This window comes from Protopterus annectens, chromosome 5.part0, assembly GCF_019279795.1.
Source record: "Protopterus annectens isolate FY-2018-M chromosome 5.part0, PAN1.0, whole genome shotgun sequence".
In the NCBI taxonomy this organism is placed as follows: Eukaryota; Metazoa; Chordata; order Ceratodontiformes; family Protopteridae; genus Protopterus; species Protopterus annectens.
This window is the reverse complement of record NC_056735.1, coordinates 604,736,395-604,756,183: the sequence shown is the minus strand read 5'-3', so window position 1 is coordinate 604,756,183 and position 19,789 is coordinate 604,736,395. Positions and strand designations below refer to the sequence as shown.

The 19,789-nt window shown below is 38.5% G+C and overlaps 1 protein-coding gene across 3 annotated transcripts in view; it reads right to left on the bottom strand.

The window, feature by feature from the left end:
* Positions 1-19,789, bottom strand: part of STS (steroid sulfatase) — a 1,313,520-nt gene that overhangs the window by 1,288,432 nt on the left and 5,299 nt on the right. The window lies entirely within an intron of this gene.

Here is a 19,789-nt window from a genome sequence, read left to right as displayed (position 1 = left end):
GAGTTGTGGATGGCATACTGCACAGCATCATGCAATCCTGTATTCCACAGATGCAGGCACTTTCAGTTTAAAATTCTCTCTTAGGGATCTTAGTTAACTCTGCCCGTTAGTTAAAAACTGCTTAAACTAGACTCAAGCAATAGTGCATCACTGTATATGCAAAGCAGATCTTACCTTCATTTATTATTTTACCCCAAATCAATTTCTTAACCTGGCACCAAAATGCCATTATCTTCTCTAATTCTGCCACCAAGATCATCTTATAGCTTGGTACGACTAGAATAGAATATTTACTATATACCTCCTCTTCTTCTCTTTCGGCTGTTCCCGTTAGGGGTCGCCACAGCAGATCATCTGTTTCCATTTCTTCCTGTCCTTTGCATATTGCTCAGTCACACCAACTGCCTGCATGTCCTCTCTCATCACATCCATAAACCTTATCTTAGGCCTTCCTCCTTTCCTCTTACCTGGCAGCTCCATCCTTAGCATCCTTTTCCCAATATACCCATCATCCCTCCTCAGCACACGTCCAAACCAACACAATCGCGCCTCTCTGACTTTGTCTCCAAACTGTCCAACCTGAGCTGACCCTCTAATATACTGATTCCTAATCCTGTCCATCCTTGTCACACCCAGTGCAAATCTTAACATCTTTAACTCTGCCACTTCCAGCTCTGACTCCTGCCTTTTTGTCAATGCCACCATCTCCAACCCAGTGAACATAGCTGGTCTCACTACCCTCTTGTAGACCTTCCCTTTCACTCTTACTGGTACCCGTCTGTCACAAATCACTCCCAACACTCTTCTCCACCCATTCTACCCTGCCTGTACTCTCTTCACCTCTCTTCCACACTAACCATTACTCTGAACTGTTGATCCCAAGTACTTAAACTCATCCACCTTCGCCAACTCTACTCCCTGCATCCTCACCATTCCTCTATCCTCCCTCTCATTCACACACATATATTCTGTTTTAGTCCTGCTGATCTTCATTCTTCTCCTCTCTAGAGCATATCTCCACCTCTCCAGGGTCTCCTCAACCTGATCCCTACTCTCACTACAGATCACAATGTCATCTGCAAACATCATAGTCCATGGGGCCTCCTGTCTGATCTCGTCTGTCAACCTGTCCATCACCATTGCAAATAAGAAAGGGCTCAGAGCTGATCCTTGATGTAATCCCACCTCCACCTTAAACGGATCTGTCACTCCCACTGCAGACTTCACCACCATCACACTACCCTCGTACATATTCTGTACCACTCTTACATACTTCTCTGCCACTCCTGATTTCCTCATACAATACCAAAACTCCTCTCTACGCACCCTATCATATGCTTTCTCCAAGTCCACAAAGACACAATGCAACTCCTTCTGACCTTCCCTATATTTCTCCATCAACAGTCTCAGAGCAAACATCGCATCTGTAGTGCTCTTTCCTGGCATGAAACCATACTGCTGATCGCTAATCATTACCTCTCTTCTTAACCTAGCTTCCACTACTCTTTCCCATAACTTCAAGCTGTGACTTATTAGTTTTATCCCTCTGTAGTTACTACAACTCTGCACATCACCCTTATTCTTAAAAATAGGTACCAAAACACTTTTTCTCCACTCCTCAGGCATCCTCTGACTTTCCAAGATTTCATTAAACAATCTGGTTAAGAACTCCACTGCCATTTCTCCTAAGCACATCCATGCTTCCACTGGTATGTCATCTGGACCAACAGCCTTTCCATTCTTTATCCTCTTCATAGCGGTCCATACTTCCTCCTTGCTAATCTGTTTCACTTCAATATTCACTATATACCAAGTCTACAAATTTTCTTAAACTAATTCTTTAATCCAGAAACTGAAACACGATTATATTCTCTTTTCCCTCCCTGGCACACCTTTCACCCTTGGCCAGAATGGAAGGTGTGTTAGCCACCCAACCTACCCTCTGCTGACAGCCTCAGAACACTTGGTATTCTCAAGCAATGTAAGAATTTTCTGATGCTCACAGATACCAATCTTTTACTTAAACTGTCAGTGCCTACTTGTGAGAGACATAAGTAACCACACTCTCACAAATAAACACAGCCTTTGAGCATCACTCACATGCACCACACTCCATACATACTCACACTATCGTATGCTGAGACACCAAAAAAATGCTTCCCTAAAAGCTGCAATGGACTAATAGTTGCAATGCCCAGCATAAACCAAGCACTGCAACACTAATTAGTGACAACATAGCTGTGAGTCACCAAGAAACAGCACATCCTAGACCAATTATGCCAAAGCAATATTCAAACACAAATAGAAATGTGCTAGTGATTTTTTACTCCACAGTTACACGTGCTGACTCTACACTCACAATGCTGGAGAAAAGTAAGTTGACAGTGAGTGTCTTTCATGGACAAAGATTGCCAACATTGCAAGAACCCTCAGGACCCTTAAACCAGAAAAAAAATATTATGGCACTGTGGCGGCCCATGTTGGGGTAAACAACCTGTCTCACAGAACCCTAAAGGATACATTATATACACACAAACAGAGAAAGGGAGGGAGAGAGAGAGACACACACACATACATGAACGAGTTTTCCATACATGTCATAAATGCAGGAAGAGCCTAGTATTGACTGGATTCCTTCCATCATCAAAAAAAATATGCCATAGTTTAAAGAAAACATGACTGACTTTAACAAATGGATAAACACATGTTGGCATTCAAGGGGGATCCAGTATGTGTCAAAATAGGAAAAGATGCAGGACAACCAATCTTGCTTCACCAAAGATGGCCTGAACCTCATTCCAGGGCTTCTGCATACTGGCAAAAGCTTTTGCTGCCCTTATTGTGCCTTTTTGACAAGGTCCACATAATGAACCTCCCAAATTAGCTTCCAAAAACAAATCAGCCAATAGACCATTTCAAGATGGCTCTATATAATGCTAGAAGTCTAAACAACAAACTGCAGGACCTTAAGACCCTTCTGCATCCATCTAAGTGTTTTCAAGGAGACTTAGTTTAAGTGGTCAAACAACACTCCTTCACTACCTGGGTTTTGTGCTCAACACTGATTTAGACATGATGGAAACTGTGGTGGCATATCCATAATAGTTAGGGATGACATTAATGTGCGACAGAAGCCTAGAGACCATCAAGTAGATTACAGAGATTCAAATCATACAAAATAAGATTAACTATCAGATCACAGACTCCTTCATGTCTCCACAAAATCATACAACATTCCTAAATATTCCTGATGAACATTCCATAAGGAGGTGATTTTAAATACTCAGTAACAAACTGGGGGACCTATACCATGGGCATAGGACAACTACAACATTTGATACATTTTGTAAACAAAAACTCTGTGGGACAGATTGTTAATTAACCTACCACAGAACAGACTATACTTGACCTGGATATAGCAAATGTAGCATCTGTACATGCATCCCCAAGGTATCCTCCTCACCAGTAAAGTCAGACCACAGATTAGTGTCCTTCTTTATCAAAACTTCCAAACTGGCAAAACAAATATCAAACAATTCAGGGACTTTAAATGCAAAACATCTTCTACAATTTTTAGATGAAGTCCCCAATTTAGTGTATAATGGTATAACCCATAATTCTAGAAAACGTTATGCAAAAACTTTCTACTCACACCTAGACAAATGCATTAACTTGGCAGTTCCAACTAAATCCAAGCAAATGGGGAGACTCAAAAGCAAATCAACTTGGTTCTCAAGCACTGATAAACTTTGTAATAAAAGGAACAACTGCTAATGCTATACAGCAAAACAAATGACTCCCAAATTAAGAAGATGATCACAAAGCTAGATAAACTAAAAAAAGGACATAGGTTCATAGGTTGGTACTAGGCTATCAGCCCTAGGGCCTATACAAGCCTAGCCATAACAATTCCCTGGCTATTTCTTCCCACATTATTTACTTCCCTGCACCCCTGTCTAGCAGGGCGACTGACGTGATCCCCGGGGAAAGCTTCCCAAGAACTCAGACCAGCCAAAGACAGCCATAAATCCAGTTTAATAATGTCAGAAAAATAAGGAATGACACCCAACATTACTCAGAGGGTATTCATAATGGTATTACATACCCAGATACAGAGGATATTGTTAATTTATTGGGAAATAAATTTAGTCAACTTCACCCGAGAGACATCTATTCCAAACTCACTTACCCAGGATAGAAACAAGCCAGCAATCATGAAATAACATTTACTGAAGATAGTCTGCAAAATGAAGAAAGCTTTATCAATGGGGCCTGACAACATACATGGTTTGCTAATTAATACGATAAATGAAGCATTGGCGGATCAACTCATCAAACTTCAGCCTGAACCTAGCAACCGTCTTTCTTCCACAGGAGTGGCCATAGCTGTTGTGATGCCACTCCACATGGGTGGCTCCTCCTCAGACCGGTTGAATTATAGATCCAGCAGCCTAATGCTTCTTACATGCAAAGCCATGGAGCACATCATAACCGACTTAACTATGATATCACACATCTTATCAGACTCAAGTCCTAACAATTTGCATTTTTCAAGGAGACATCCTGTCTAATAAATCTTGCAAACTTCTTTGAAGTTTAAGCAGGCTGCAGACAATCTGTCCATAAAATGTACTTTGACCATACCTAGGCATTCAATACAATGCCACATGCAAATATAATAAACGAGTTGAAGGAACTCCAAACTGACATGTAAGTGGTTAGGTGGATAGCCAAGTGACTTGACAGGGCTCGCATAAAGTGGATGAGCGTCCTCTAAGAGAATTAAGGTGACTAGTGGAGTTTCAGAGGGATCTCTGCAGAGTCCTCTGTTGTTGGGCATCCACTTCTCCGCTCTCTACTTATCAAATGAGGACTTATCTCTGGTTAACAAAAATCAAAAATGAATGCAAGTTAGGAGTCATTGTCAAGTCCTACTCTGACATAGAGTCACTCTAGAGGAGCCTGCCCTTGTCAATCGCTGATGTACTAAAAATTGGTTCAATTTCAACACCAAAGAGTGTAATGTAGCATTTCGTAAGCACTCCCTAGCTCTGGCTTACAGCATAGCTACCATACCACTTTGAAATAAAAATGTTGTGACAGACCCAGGTACTTGGGTGGACAGCTGCTTTATGTTTGACCATCATGTTTCAACAGTAGCGAGGAAATCCTTTTACTATGCACAGCTCACTGAAAAATATATTTCTTCCGGCTCAAAATAAGTCCTCACCTACCAGTACTCTGCACTGATCAGCCTCATCACTGAGTGTAAATCCCATTTAGGATGTTCCTAACTAAGTATATCAAGCAATTAGAAAGATCCCATATGTTTGTAACTAAAAAGATCACGAGTTTAAAAGACCCAAACTAGAAAGAAAGGCCGGAGGCTCTGTCCCTACACTCAAGTTTCATATAGACTCCTTAGGGCTGATTTCTACTTTTTTATAGGTCTATAAGGATTCCCGTACTCCAATAACTCTTATACCTCAATAAACCAAACAGTCCAACTTACACTAGTAGATTATACCCAGGTCTACTCCAATAATTAAGACAAGGAGAACCAACAGATTTGTCACACAGCTTCTACCCTTTTTCTGGAACAAATTCACTCTCCAAGTTAAGCAGTATGACACACTTACTTTAAAAATAAGCTGGAGAACTGGATGGTTATTCGTAAATTCACTCCTGGTATGACTGGCTTGATCCTCCTTGAGCCGACAGACAGAACTTAAAGGTAAGTAATGGCAAAGCACAAATGACCTTGTGGCTTTAGCTGCCTTGTAATTCTCATGATCCTGTGTCTGATATTTGCTGAGGAAAAATGAGTTATGATGTTGTGGTTTTGTGGTAATAAAAACATTTTTGAGAGAAAACTTTTCAAATACATTTGAATGAATTCCATAGTATTTATACATAACATCTTAAATAACTATGTACACTAGTTACATTAGCCTGACACTATAACATATCTTAATGTATACAGTTACTTTATAAGTATATCCAATCCATTAACAGAGTGTCTGATCAATTATTGTATAGTGTCAATCAACAATAAGACTTTTCCCCAAGGGTTGTTGATAAATTGCTTTCGATAAATTCTTAGTTCTTTAATTTTAATTTATTCCGTGGTCTTCAGTAGGCTGTAGAAGTCTTCCAAAGTTGGTATTGTGCTTGTATTCCATCTTCTTGTTATACACTTCCTTGAAATTGCAAGTAGAGTCCACACTTGATACATGTTTGACCTATTCAAATGAGGACCTTCGTTCACATTTAATAATATAAGAACTTTAGTTAAATATAATGATTCATTAAATAAAGCTCATAGAAAGTTATTAATACCATTCCAAAATGGCTTAGTTTTAACACAATCAAAGAAAATGTGGTTCCAATCTGCATTGTGTACTTGCTCACATCTCAAACATATTCCTTTTATGGAAGAACTAATTTTACTGATTCTGTCTGGGGTTAAGAATGCTCTGTGCAAGCATGAAGAACTAATTTTACTGATTCTGTCTGGGGTTAAGAATGCTCTGTGCAAGCATTTCCAATTAAAAACTTTCCAGTATTGTGTAAAGGATGTATATTTTATCGATAATAAGATATTTGTTTTAATATCGTCACTTAACTGTATTGAGTGTCCTTTTGTTATATATTTCCAATATGAGGTTTCGGGTGTTGTTTTATAGTTATACTGTTTCCCATGTCATAGTCATTGTATATTATTTCATATATGTAGTTCGTAAATTTAGGTATCTCTTTAAATGAAGAATGGTTAATTATTCTACTTAAATCATGCAAATATGACAGAATACTCTGTAAAGTTAGCCAGTCCTGTTGTGGAATTTTGTATGTTGTTTTTATTTCTTGTATATCTAAACCTTTTAGTTCTTTGATACAGTGGCGCCAACAAACACATCCTTTCTGTTCCCAGGAATTAATAATTTTTCTATATATTTTATGTGGAAAGTTCTTTGTAACTATAAATGGTGTTAAAAGATCAAACCAGATTTTTACATCTATATTTGCATTAATACTTTTCCTAAATGAGTCAATGTAATAATTAATCATATGAGTTTTAGTGGGTTTAGTTATGCTATATTAAACACAGATAAAAACTATTTGCCATGGCACATATGTATCTATTTGAAAATTTTCTTGTAAATCAAATTCATTTACTGATATTACAGTTAGTAATTCTTTCCAATTTGCAGAGTAATTTGGACTTATCCAATCTGAGGCTGTATTAGATATTGATGCTTGTATATATGTTTCTATGTCAGGAACATTTAATCCTCCGTTTCCATGGTCTGATATGCTGCATTAAAGCTATTCTGTTTATTTTGGGAAACCATAAAAATTTTATTAGGCATGCATTTATTTCTTTAAGTATATTCCTTTCTGGTAACAGTTGCATTGCCAAGGCTATATATAGAATTTTGGGCAGGAAAACTATTTTTATTAACTGTAGTCTATCTTCAAATGTTAATATTATTCTGTTCCATTTTTCTACAGAGATTTTAATTATATTGATGATATTATTGTAATTTTTTAGACTAATTCATTATTATCCTTGCATAACTCAATTCCTAGACATTTTAAGGTAGATTCTTGTTTCCCCTATAATGTGATCCCCCTTAGTCTGCAGTTCTTTTTTTATTTAAAAATAAACATTCTGATTTATTGAAATGGAGTCCTGAAGTCATGTGAAATTTGTCAATTAATATATCTAATTCTTCTAATGTCTCTTTTGTATTAATGTTAGTAATATGTCATCAGCAAATAGCATTACTTTAGAATTGTATTGTTCATAAACATCTATTTCTTTGATTTTTATATTGTTACAGATTGAATCTGCCAATATTTCAATAGCCAGAGCAAACAGAATAGTGACATGGGACATCCTTGTTTAGTACCTTTTGTTATATGTATAGATTCAGAGGTAAAAGGACCTAACTTGACATATGCTAAATTATTTATATATGTATATATATATATATATATATATATATATATATATATATATATATATATATATATATATATATATATATATATATATATATATATATATATATATATATATTCTTTAGGAGATGAACAAAGGATGCAGGAAATTCAAATAGCATTAGGATTTAAATAGTCCCAATTTAGGGAATCAAAGGGTCTCTCTATATCTAAGCCAATTAAGAGTGTTTATTTTCTTTATTAACATAATCTATAAGATAAATTATCCTTTTAATATTGTCATGTGTGTGTCTATGATATATAAATCCAGTTTGATCATTATTTATTGTTTTGGATAGTGGTATTTTCATTCTGTTAGTTAATATTGTCATAAATATCTTACAATCATTATTTAATAATGATATAGATCTATATGAGGTGCAGAGGTTTGGGGATTTGTTTTCCTTCAGGATTGGTGTGATTAAGGAATACTCCAAGAAGATGTGGTAATTTTATTTATTTATTTGACATTTGTTTACCGGGATGGTCTGACTGGGTCTACAGAACCCATTTTCAGCAGAGGCCCAGGGAGAAAAGCTCCACATACAGTACAATACAAATACAGTACAATCCAATACAATAAAGATTACATTAGAAATACTATACAAAAAATAAGCTGAAAGAACAAACTGCTACAAGATGTTGTAATATCGTAATACACATATAAACAATTCTATACAGTTAAAACATTACAGATGGTAATATTCACTCTCATCAGACATGATGTAGAAATCGCAGCCAGAAAGTTAGTGATGCATATAGCGAGAGAGTTAAGAAGAATAGAAGCAATAAAGCCTGAGCAGCAGCTTAAGGATATGGTATAGAAGCAGAGAAGGTGTTAGAAGAGCTTTAGGATATTGCAGTCTGTGAGGGATTGAAATACGAGAGAAAGAGGAAGACCTGAGCCATAGGCAAGCTTTACGCAGGAGCAGAGCCATGTAATTTTGAGATGATTTTTTAAAGAGTCTTTGAAATGGATTAGGCCATGAATAATTCTGGTAGCTAGAGGTAGTGATTTCCAATTTATAGAGACAGAGTATGAATACATAGAGTGACCAGGTTTTCTTGTGGATTCTGAGATAGCTAAGAGATTTTTGTCTTCTGATCATAGGGATCGATTTTGTGTGTAAGTTGTGACTAGATTGGCTACTGCAGGGCAGGCAGTAGGCTTGAAAATAAGGTTGTGCAAGGTGGATAGCTGAATAAAGGCAAGTTGGTTGGGTAGTTCAAGCCAGTTTAACTCTAGGAGTGGTTTACAGTGGTGTGTGTGATATTTAGAGTTTGTGGCAAACTTTGGAACTGTGTTGTAGCATTGTTCCAACTTGCTTAGGGTAGAATTTTGTAAGTTAGTTAAGATACAGAAGAGAGGGAAGTAAACATGTTTTTGCAAGGGTAGTTTTGGTTGCTGCAGTAAAAAATGTTTGTTTCTATATGAGTCCTAGTTTTAGATGAGTTTTCTTTATATTTTGCTGTATATGGGGGGTCAAATGAAAGTTTATTGTCCATGATAACACCTAGAAGTTTGGCTTACTACACTATTTCTATGGCAGTGTTGTCAGATGCAAGGATGTTGAAATGATCAGTGACAAGGGAGGTGTTTTTAGGATAAAAGAGTACTAGTTTTGTCTTCTTTAGATTAAGAATGAGTTGGGTATTTCTTAGCCAGGACTCAACTGCTGTAAAGGACTGTTGAGTTTTTGAGAGTAGTTCTGGTAGTGATTGAGCAGTGCAGATTATGATGGAATCATCAGCATACTGAATGGGGGACCCACGGTGAGAGGCAGTGCGAAGGTTGTTTGTGAAAATGTTGAAGAGTAGTGGTCCTAGGATGAAGCCTTGGGGGACTCCAGTAGGGCTGTGGAGAAAGGGTGAGAGTTTGTTGGACCATTCACTGCTTGTTTACGATCCTTGAGGTAGCTCTGAAACCATTTTACTGTGTTATGCGAGAAGCCTAAGTTAGACAGTGTGTTCAAAAGTAATGGATGAGACACTGTGTCAAAGGCCTTAGAGAGATCAAGGAATACTGAGGCTGTATAGCATCCTGCATCTCTGACCTTGTTCACGGTGTCTGTAAAAGATAATAGTGCTGTAGCTGTGTTGTGCCTAGGTCGGAAGCCTTGTTGGGTTTTGGTTAAAAGATTGTTTTGCAGTAGATATTGCATTACCTGCTGATGAATACCTCTCTCGAGAATTTTGGATATGGGTGACAAGTTGGATATAGGACGGAAATTGGATGGCTCAAAAGAGTTGCCTCCTTTGTGGAAGGGGGTGATGTGAGACTGTTTCCATAGGTACTTCTGATTCGGATAAAGAGTTATTTATAAGGATACTGATTGGGTAAGCAACTGAGTTAGCAGCCAGTTTGAGGTACTACGGGGGGAGATTGTCAGCTGAAGTAGAGCAGGGTTTTAGTTTTTGTAGCAGTTTCTTAATGGTGTCAGTGGGTATGGGCTGAAATGAGAATGGGGTTTGTATGACATTTTGTTGAGCATGGGGGTTAGTAATGACAGGGTTAAAAGTAGCTGATGGCCTGGGGTTGGTGTCTGAATAGGTTGAAGGGTGGGGGGGGGGTCCAGCATAGGGGTATTAGGAAGTCTGAAATTGATTTTATGAAGTGCTTGTTAAAGTTTTCAGCTATTTGTGATGGAGGGGTAGCAGGTGATAGGGCTTGCTCTCCATTTCTTCCAGCGTTAAGTAGAGAAGATATGGAGTGCCAAAATTTACTGGGGTTGATTGTATGCTGGAACTGAAGCTGGGAATAATATGACTTCTTATCTCTGTTGATTAGTTTTGTCACTTTGTTACGTAGTGTTTTGAAATTAACATGATTTTGTTCATTTTTGTTTAGTTTCCAGGTTGACCAGGCTAGGTCCCTTTGCTTCATCAGGTGTTTACATTCCTTAGAGAGCCATGGTGCTGAGCTCTTTTCGATTCTTTTCATACGAATGGGAGCTGGTGTATTAAGTATGTGAAGGAAGGTGTTATTAAAGTATAGTACAGCACCATTAAGGGGTAGTTGTTTAAGGGGTGTCCAGTCTATTTCCTGTAGGAGATTGTGGAATTTATGCTGACAAAAATTGAGTTCCTACCTGATTTTATAGTTTGTACTCTTAGTTGTTGGGAGTTTGTTCTAAGGGAGTAAGCTGGTAGACGATTGCTCAGGGAGCTAGGCAGTGTATCAGAAGAGGGGTAATTAGCAGGGTGGGATACTAGAATCCAGTCTAAGGTGGATTGGTAGGCAAGATATTTGCTGTATCTTGTTGGAGCATTGATAAGCTGAGAAAAAACATGCAGATTTATACTATTTGTGGGGGAGTCAGAAGCTATGGTTTGCCAATCTATATTTACATCTCCTAAGATTATTGTTTCAAGGTTTATTGTTTGGGATGTCCAGGATAAAATATTTTCCAACACTGGTATATTGTTACCTGGTGGGATATATATTACTATTACACAAATTCTTTTTGATATATTAAGGTTCAAAAAGGAGATTAGTACCTCAGCATTGGAAAAGATGGGTGTATTACTGGTATAGGGTGTGATGTTGAGGGTAGAGTGACAAAGAAGTTCTATCCCTCCCCCTTTTTTTAGATCTATCTCTTCTGATTATTGCAAAGTTTTGGCAGTATTATTTCTGAGTCTTTTACACTGGGATGTAGCCATGTTTCAGTAAGGGCTAGTATGTCAGGTTTATTTTGACAAATCCAGGCATGCAGTGGGGCTATTTTATTACATATACTTCTAAGGTTAAGTCTAAGTATGTTTAAGTCTTTGGGGTTACTCTTGTGGTTAGGATTAGAGGCTAGGCCAGGGTTAGGATACATGTCTCCACATTTGAGTAGAAAGGTAATGAGGAATGCATACCATGGGAAGTGTTTTTATTCCTAGTTGAGAGTACTGGTGTCAAGTGTGGTTTCATAGGAGGTGAGGAGGCCAGTTTGTGGCTTGAATAGAATGGGAGGATATAGGGGAAAAGATAGGAGGAGATATGTGAGAAGCTGTGTTGTTTATTGGGGAGAGGGTTAGAGGAGGTTGTTTTGTATTGGTGTGTGGGGGGATGCGAAGGTATAGCTGTAGTGAGGCTGATAATGAAGAGTAAAGAGGCCAGGCAAGTTAGGAGGAGCATTCCAACTGTGATAGTGGGTTTAACAATAGTAAAAGTGGAATTTGTGTGTTTGAATGTAGTACAGGTGTAACTAAAGGTTGTTATCATGTGATTTATGTGCAGCTGAAGGTAAGGTTAGAATGTTTTGACTTCAGAGTGGGCTTTGATAATGTGGTTAGGTGTTTTACCTTGTAGTTTGTGATAAGGATGGGTGGGGGTTGATGTGACTGGCCAGTCATAAAATTATGGTGCAATACTAGTTTGCGTGTATAGTAGAAGAGAAGGTGGTAAGCCTGGAGTTAATTTAAAATAGTTTGAGGTGGCGATTGTATTGTGATGGAGTAAAGTAAGATGCAAAAAAGTATAGTAGTGGGCAGTAGATGGATGTAAAGGAGAGCAAATAAGTTTGGCTAAATAAAAGAAAGTAAGTTGTGTATGAAATGTGGATGTGGACAAGGTTGGGTTGTATATAACTGGATCATAGGAATGAGGGGAACTGGTTTGCTTAGGATAAGAGTAGAGGTGCTCTGAGAGGGTGGGATATGGTGGAAGGGAAGGGGAGTGGAGTGAGCGGAGTGAACAGAGTGAGACGAACCCCCCAGATGGTATACAACCATAAACAATCAGTGAGGTAGGATGTTGATGGATACAAAAGATAAGTTGTCTGAACTCTAAAAACTTGTCTTGAGTCACAGCATCTAATTTTATATTTATGGGCTTTTCAATGTCTTTCCAGGGAGACGTTACACTGATAAGAGTAAAATATGCTGAAGTGTTAATGTAGCTTTACCTTCAGCAGTAAAAAGGCCTATGAGTGTGGGGGGTGGGGATATCATTCCAGTAGATTCAACACTACAAAACAATGCAAGCTAGACTTAACAAATTAAGTTATTTGCATATTGCCTTACATAGATTAAACTTTATTTGCTGCTTGTGTACTTCTTGCCATCTGCAGGTGAAATTCAGCTGTGCAAGTTCTTTAGGTGGTGGGCGGCCACGGTGGTGCAGCGGTTAGCGCCACCTCACAGCAAGAGGTTCTCTGGTTTGATTCTCTGCTGGGGGTTCCTTCTGTGCGGAGTCTGCATGTCCTCCCTGTGGTCGTGTGGGTTTCCTCCGGGTGCTCCGGTTTCCTCCCACATCCCAAAGACTTGCAGTAGGTGGATTGGACACTCTAAATTAGCCTTAGGTGTGAGTGTGTGTGCGTGCCTTCTGTGGAAGGTTGGGCGCCAGGCTGGCAACTCGACACCGTAAAACTCCACTGCCAATCATGAGCGGACAGGTGATCCGCTGTGGCGACCCCTAACCAGGAAAAGCCAAAAGAAGAAGTTGTTCTTTAGGTGGTGCGATATGATAAGTCTGACTACTGCTGCTGCTGCAGAAGGTATATGTGCTTGCTTCACTGGAAGGGAGAGAGAGAGAGAGAGAGAAAGTTAAGGATTTCTTGATGGTTGAACTACTTAGGTACAGTACTATTTGTGTATACTCATCCACTTTAATTAATGTCTGGCAAACAAGAGTAGTGCACTGTATTTAACAGTTTTGCATTTCAGCTTTCTAACCTTTAAACAGGACAATAAGCATACAGGAGATATTTGTAAGTATGCAAGTCCGGGATTACTAAAAACAAAAATGGTGGCTTCCACAGTATAAAAGGACAGAAAGAAAAATGCACTAAACTAACAAGAAATGTGTGTATGCATGCAAGTGTGGGGTTACTGACATGATGGTTTACAGACTTTAGTGTGACAGGAGGCAAGCCTATCCGTTAGTTCCCACTCTTTGCTACACAACATACAATCTGTAAATCTGACATTTAAGCAGTTAGAAAAGGCAGCCAGCTATAGAGTGTAACATATATAAAAATAAAAAGGAAGCAACTCTAGAAAATGATAAAACTCTTCACAAACAGAAACTCTCATATCCTAACAATCACCTACATTATCTAGTAACTGTGCTGCTCATACAAAAATAAAATCAGGTATTACAACAGAAGCCTTCAGTAGAAGTGAGTGGAAACATATATACATAACATATACATATGTACTACAGATTAGCAGGGAGAAAGAAGAGAGAGAGAAAAAAGAGAACGAACACTTAGCCAGATGGCAACAGACTATAGACTTACTTGATGTAACTGCTGTACAAAAAACAAGAAAAATTTATTTCTAGTACAAGTCTGAACCAAAATGAAATAAATCATAATGATTTAGAAAATACAAGAATCCACTGTACTTGGGACATGGGGTAGTGAAGTGAGTCTGAAGTTGGAGCCACAGTGGCAAATTTAGTGGGTGAAACAAGCTGTAATGTAGGGAGGAGCATTCAGTTCCTTCAGTGGAAAGCAGTCCCCCCCCCCCGATGGTATACTACCATAAGCAATCAGTGAGGTAGGATGTTCATGGATACAAAAGACAAATTGTCTGAACTCTACTTGTCTCGAGTCACATCATCTAATTTTACATTTATGGGCTTTTCAATGTCTTTCCTAAGAGTGAGAAGTGTTAATGTAGCTTCATCTTCAGCAGTAAAAAGGCCTATGAGTGTGGGTGAATGAGTGGGGGTTTGGGATATCCTTCCAGCAGATTCAACACTACAAAACAATGCAAACTAGACTAATATGCAATAGGTTTTAAAGATGTGTGCATGCTCCCCACTGTGCTTATGAAGTCCAGTACAACTGTGACAGGGGTCTCCTGGGGCTCATAAGTCCAGTTGCTACTCTATCTACACTTACACCCTCAACCTTGATAGTCTACCACCTAGATTACCCCTCCAATACAGTTAAACTCTTAATATGTGGCCCAGTGCATAGGTAGCAAGCCCTTTGCTCACTTTTTAGCTGGCTTAAGTAACTGCCCACTTTCTCGGTTTCCAAGCATGCACAGCCAATACACTCAGTAAATTTCTCAATAACTGCAGGTTCGGGAAGTTTAAACAGGCACGCAAACCAGGGCATGGAAATTATTGCACAAAGAGCAGAAACTGTTTCTGTGGCCCTACTTACTCATATAATATTTATACCAGTGGAAATAATTACACGAGTACCATTCTGTATTTACTCCTAACATATATTCATTAAATGTATTTATTTATTTTATTTAACATTTACTTACTGGGAAATTCCGAATGGAACATAGCCCATTTTCAGCGGAGGCCCAGGGAGAAATGCTGCAGACGCATGTCTTTGGAATCTGGGAAGAAACTGGAGCACGCAGAGGAAACCCACACGAATCCACGGAGGACATGCAGACTTCACAAAGAAGACACCCCAGTTGAGAATCAAGCCAGAGAACCCTTTGCTGTGAGGCAACAACACTAACTGCTGCACCACTGTGCCTTCCATAAAAATAATACATAAAGACTACAGCCACTTTTCTTGTGTCTTTACTACTCACAGACTTCTGCTCCTTTTCCCATAAGGGCTGTTAATCTAAAGGTTAAGGTGTTTACCTCACAGACAGAAGGTACAGGGTTTGATTCTCACATCTGAGGGAAATAGACTAATCTTAAAATGGCCCCTAAGAGCAGGTAGCTTAATGTTTACCTATAACACTATGAAATGTATCATCCACACAGCACTCCTCTCTTTGAACATGTGAAAACAAAGAGGTCTTCAGTAATGCGTATTTCATGTTAAATTTCAAACGTGTTAGTTGTTGGGTAAGCATTACTGTTTCTGAACAAGCAATGTAAAACCCAATGAAATATTATATTCTTAATAGAAAGTACAGAAGATATAAAAGTTTACACACCCATTAAAATTCCAGGTTTTTGGGATATCAAAAATGCGACCACAATAAATCATTTCAAAACATTTCCCACCTTTAATGTGACCTATAACCTGTACAATTCAATTGAAAAACAAACAAATATGTTAGGGGAAAATATAACAAACGTACAATACGCTGGTTGCATAAGTGTGCACACCTTAAACTAATACTTTGTTGTGTGTATGCACCCTTAAACTAATAGTTTGTTGAAGCACCTTTTGATTTAATGACAGCATTCAGTCTTCTTGGGTACACACCTGCCATCAATTAAAGAGACTCTGATTAACCCCAAATAAAGATCATCCATCCTAGTAGGATTTTCCTGACATTTACTCAGTTGCCTGCTACAGCAAAAGTCATGGTTCACAGAGAGTTTACAAAGCTTCAAAGGGATCTCATTGTTGAAAGGTATCAGTAAGGAGAAGGGTACAAAACATTTTCCACAGCATTGGATATACCATGGAACACAGTGAAGACAGTCATCAAAAAGTGGAGAAAATATGGGACAACAGTGACTTGCAAAGAACTGGACATCCCTCCAAAATTGATGAAAAGACAAGATGAAAACTGGTCAGGGAGGCTGCCAAGAGACCTACAGCAACACTGAAGTAGCTGCTGGAATTTCTGGTAAGTACTGGTTGTGTACTACATGTGACAACAATCTCCTATATTCTCCATATGTCTGGACTATGGGGTAGGGTTGCAAGACAGAAGCCTTTTCTTACACAGGAAAAATATCCAGGCCCTGCTAAAATTTGCAAAACAATACATCAAGTTTCCCAAAAGCATGTGGGAAAATGTGTTATGGTCTGATGAGACCAAGGTTGAACTTTTTGGCCACAATTCCAAAAGGTACGTTTGGTGCAAAAACAACACTTTGCCCCACCAAAAGAACACCATCCCCACGGTGAAGCATAGCGTTGGCAGTATCATGCTTTGGGGTTGCTTATCTTCAGCTGGAATTGGGGTTTTAGTCAAGGTGGAGGGGATTATGAACAGTTCCAAATACTAGTCACGTTTGGCCCAAAACCTTCAGGCATCTGCTAAAAAGCTGAAGAGGAAGAGGAATTTCACCTTTCAACACGATAATGACCCCAAGCATACATCCAAATCAACAAAAGAATGTCTTCACCAGAAGACAATTAAAGTTTTGGAAAGGCCCAGTCAGAGCCCAAACCTAAATCCAATAGAAAATCTGTGGGGTGACCTGAAGAGGGCTGTGCCTAAGAGATGCCCTCGCAATCTGACAGATTTGGACCGCTTTTGCAAAGAAGCGTAGGCAAATATTGCCAAGTCAAGATGTGCCATGCTGACAGACTCCCACCCAAGAAGACTGAATGCTGTAATTACATCAAAAGGTGCTTCAACAAAGTATTAGTTTAAAGGTGTGCAGACACAACAATGTATTAGTTTGAGGGTGTGCACACTTATGCAGCCAGCATATTGTACGTTTTTATATTTTTCCCCTAACAGATTTTTTTGTTTTTCAATTGAATTGTACAGGTTATAGGTCACATTAAAGGTGGGAAACGTTCTGAAATGATTTATCGTGGTCTCATTTTTTTATATCACAAAAATCTGGCATTTTAACAGGCTAGTGTATACCTTTTATATCCACTGTATGTATCACTCTTCTTTAGCACCGTCATGTAGAAGTACTCCATTCAGGGTTGCTAGACATCCCTATATGAGCAGGATTGACCCGGGATCAGCAGCCCGATCCCGAGGCCCGCACTGCCAGTTTAAATTCCAGCGAAACAGCCCTCTACTTTTTTTTTTGACTGGCCCATATACCGGCATACGGGCCAATCAAAAATTGCTAAATACAGAACTGCTGTTGTTTAATGCGGAACATCAGGCAGTTCCGCATTAAACATAGCTCCGTTTTTCGAGTTTTTTTGATTGGCTCGTATACCGGCATACTGGCCAATCACAAATCTGTAAATACGGAGCTGCTGGTGTTTAATGCGGAACATCAGGCAGTTCCGCATTAAACATAGCTCCGTTTTTTTGAGTTTTTTGATTGGCTCGTATACGAGCCAATCAAAAATTGGTAAACATAGAGCTACTTGTGTTTAATGCGGAACTGCTTGATGTTCCGTATTGTAGCTCCATGTTTTTAATTGTTGAAGACCTTTTTTTTTTTTTTTTTGGTCCTCACCTTGTCCCTACCCGGCCAGTCGGAAATCTGGCAACCCTGACTCCATTACACAGCAGTGTGCGTTTACTGAAAACAGCACCTTTTCTATTTATTTTACAAACAATATGCAATTTCCTGGCTTAGCTTCTAAGAACTTCTCAATTGCTTAAAAAATAAGCCAGTGCCCCTCCAGTATTAAGCAATGACCTGGATAGGTCTTTCAGGAATGTCTTCCTTTGGGGGTGTTGTGATACAAGCATCCATTTTACAGTGTTTGACTCTGGTCATCTACTCCTCTGTGTTTAAAATCTAAGCAATTACTCTTCTTGCAATGCAGAATGTTTGGTCACCACATTTTAAAAGTGTCAATGGTTAAATAGCTGGCCTGATACTTCTCTTAAGGTATGATACTGATATGTCATTTTCCTTGGAAAATCACTATATATATTCATCTTCCTACTGTTTTCAGCTGAGTGATACACAGGTCAAGAGTTTGAAACTGCCACAGGATCGGTGCTAGTAGCCATAACCTCCATATTATTCAGCAAAAACTGTTAAGCGTGTTCCTTAGAAAAATGAATAACAATGTTATTATTTGGATGACTTCAATTTTAATGTCAGATGCCCCACAACTAAATTAGAATGCTCAATACACTTAATCTTGAGCAGATAAAACAATCCACAAGATGAAACATGCAAGCTGGTAACCAGTCACCATATTTCCTTATAATAACCATTACAAAACCACAAATGTTCAAGCATTCTAATTCTTCCAAACTTAATCAGTGACCACTGTCCTGTACTAACAGAACAGTCATTCAAAATGAAAAGATCTCCTCCAGTTATCATAACTGGGAGAACATCCCCCCTCAAAGCAAATAAAAGCTACTGCAAATCTACATTAATAATATAGACTGGACTCCACTATACATCTAATCAAATTCGACCCTAGCATTTTGCTACTTCATTAGTGACCTTTCAAATATGCAGAAGACTCTCTTCCCCAAAACAAGGAGATGGTTCAGGGGACAGAAATGCCCCTGGCTTACTAATGACATCAAATGAAAAATTACGTAAAGAAACAAGACACAGAAAAATTGGAAACTGGAAGCCACCAATCAAAATCTACACTAATGATGCCTGAATTTAGGAAAGTCAACTGGAATAGAAACTAACAGCTCCAAAGAGGCTATACATAAGGCAGAAGCAAAATGCTCCACCATCTAAACTAAATCATTCAGGAAAGAAAGAAAACATCTCACTGACAAAATCGCTTACTCATCTACAAACTAAAAAGACAAATACAAAACCAAATCACCTTTAACAATTAGTATATGAAATTCCTTCTCTCCACAATAAAAGGAATTGCAAACTTTTACCAGACAACCTCAACTGAGTATCACAACCTCCCCCGCCCACATAGACATACACACAACACATTAACTGCATATCTGCAGTTTTTTACTTCATTGTCTAAAACAATAACAATAAAAAAGCAAATTCCTGCTCTCTAAACTAAACTGTTCAATAGCCAAATTTAGATTACTACATCCCGCATTCTTAAAATTATCAGCAGAAAGAAATGCAAAGTCCCTTACACATATCTTGAATCTCTCCCTCAAAATAGGTATAGTTCCTCTTTTATTCAGGCACACAATCATCATTACATTACCTAATATCCAATCTCATCTAATATGAAAGACTACAGACCCATTCCCAACATACTTCCCCTTACTAAATTATACAGACAACTGTTCACACACATAAATA